The following is a 1,887-nucleotide window of genomic DNA, read 5'->3' on the forward strand; positions in this document are numbered from 1 at the left end:
GTTTTCATTTTGTCACCCTATAGCCCATGAGTGGGGAAAAATAAAGAGTGTTAATATGCATGAGTGGAAAACTTCAGTGTAAATATTTTAACAATGAAGACTTGTGAAATGCATTACTTGCTTTTCAATGTAATATAAGACGCTACTACATGTTTATACACCTCCATTTCAATATCAATACTGCACAATTGAGCACCATTTTACTGTTAAAGTCTTCTTTAGCTAATTCTTTAATCGTATATGGTGTATGGCTTTCAAAACTGCAGGAGGAAGGACCACACAAGCAAAAGGGGATATTTAAGTTGCAAAGTCACATTTCCTCTGAATGGTGGGGGATTAGAGTTGAGTTATAAGGCCAAACCTCTAGGCTGTTTGCGGAAATAAATATGTAACTCCAGGGCAAGAAACGAGCTTTAACTACACACTGCTAGCTAAATAAAACTAATGTTATAATGGTGTATTTGCTGACAGTAAACTCCATTTCCCGAAATGTGTGGGAAGTGGAGGTTGCAGCAACAGTAGTTGTCCAACCAGCCACCGGACTCCGGCTGTAAACCGATGAGACCACCGTTTCGTAAAGTCACGGTGATTCAGCAATAAACCGCCTGCTCAGCTCTGCCGACACTGCAAGTCAGTCTAAAGCCCGGACACCCGGCCGCGACCGCGTCTTTCTTTATTTGTCCAAACAGCCATGTTTCAGATTGACTATGAATTTCACTTTAGAAGAAGAAGTACTTTTGGACTTTTTCAACAAGTGAACACAGCACTGCTAAATGCAAGCTACAGCTAACACCGTTTAACACCAGAACATCTACTCTGTTTAAATTATTAAATAACAGCACTAACACAAACCACTCCTGGAAAATATTTATTCATGTAACTACGTCCAGAATCCACCCTTATCCTTGTAGGGAGCTGAGCTGGCCAGCTCCGGGTGAAGGCGCTGCTGCTATAGTAAATAGCGACCACCAGTGCCTACGACATCCATTTTACTAAGACTTTAAAGAATCCGTTTAAATTGTTTTGAAGCATTCAGTTACAGGCGGAAGCGACAATCCCCTCCGGCTGTCAAATACTACGAGTATAAGAGCTTCAATAAGAAGAGCGGGACCAAATTATCCGCGTCCACTTTAACATGCTAGTAATGTCTACTGTTAGCACCTAGCATCAACGGTCTCTGTCGAGCTAAAGGAGATTAAAACAAACATCTGCTTCACTTGTCCTTGGTTGGCTGTCAAGTCCCCGACGGACACCAGTCCTCTACTCTTCCGCTCTTACAAATGAATTTCAACTAAATTTTAGCCTTTATGGTAAATGGTAATTTACCTGCTGGATCGAAGCGACTCTGGCGACAAAATGTCAGTCCGCCTTTTCCCGGAATTACTCCGCTGCTCTCTGAGGCTGGATTCTTTCATTCATAAAAAACACTCGCGACAATGACGTCAGGCCTAAAGAATGAGGGCGGAGCTAACCCCGCCCCCGCGGTGTACTCCAGGAAGATGTAAACAGGGAATCCCTGAATCCCAGAACTTTTCCATGACCAGCCCCCTTTCACTGCTCCCAACAAGAGGCTGTTCTCAAGAGCAAGACAGCAATACTGGGAGAGGGCTTGAAGTCACTCTTTACTGGATGAAAAAATTGGGGAAAAAGATGAAATGAAGAGCAGAAAAAGACAACAAATTAATGGACAGGGAGGAGAGATAAATATCTTTTCAACAGTTACCTTTCCCTCTAGTAAAAATAGCCCAAGGCTTTAAATATAACTCATTTTTCTTGAGATAATAAAACCTGAATTTTGGAATCAGGGGCAAAGCTGTCACTTTGAAGTAAGTTGTACATTTGGAGTGTTTGCCATGAACTGGTTTCCTCTTGGTGGCTGGTGGGCTG

General features: G+C 42.4%; 1 protein-coding gene across 1 annotated transcript in view; it reads right to left on the reverse strand.

Moving 5' to 3' along the window:
- The window catches only part of maff (v-maf avian musculoaponeurotic fibrosarcoma oncogene homolog F), a 3,615-nt gene extending 2,145 nt beyond the window's left edge, over positions 1-1,470 (reverse strand). The window contains exon 1 of the mRNA XM_020620389.1: positions 1,327-1,470. The gene's annotated coding sequence lies outside the window, so the exon portion shown is untranslated. The remainder of the gene's footprint in view (positions 1-1,326) is intronic.
- Positions 1,471-1,887: the final 417 nt, after the last annotated feature.

The sequence above is a fragment of the Monopterus albus genome, unplaced genomic scaffold (assembly GCF_001952655.1).
Source record: "Monopterus albus unplaced genomic scaffold, M_albus_1.0 scaffold236.1, whole genome shotgun sequence".
Lineage (NCBI taxonomy): Eukaryota > Metazoa > Chordata > Actinopteri > Synbranchiformes > Synbranchidae > Monopterus > Monopterus albus.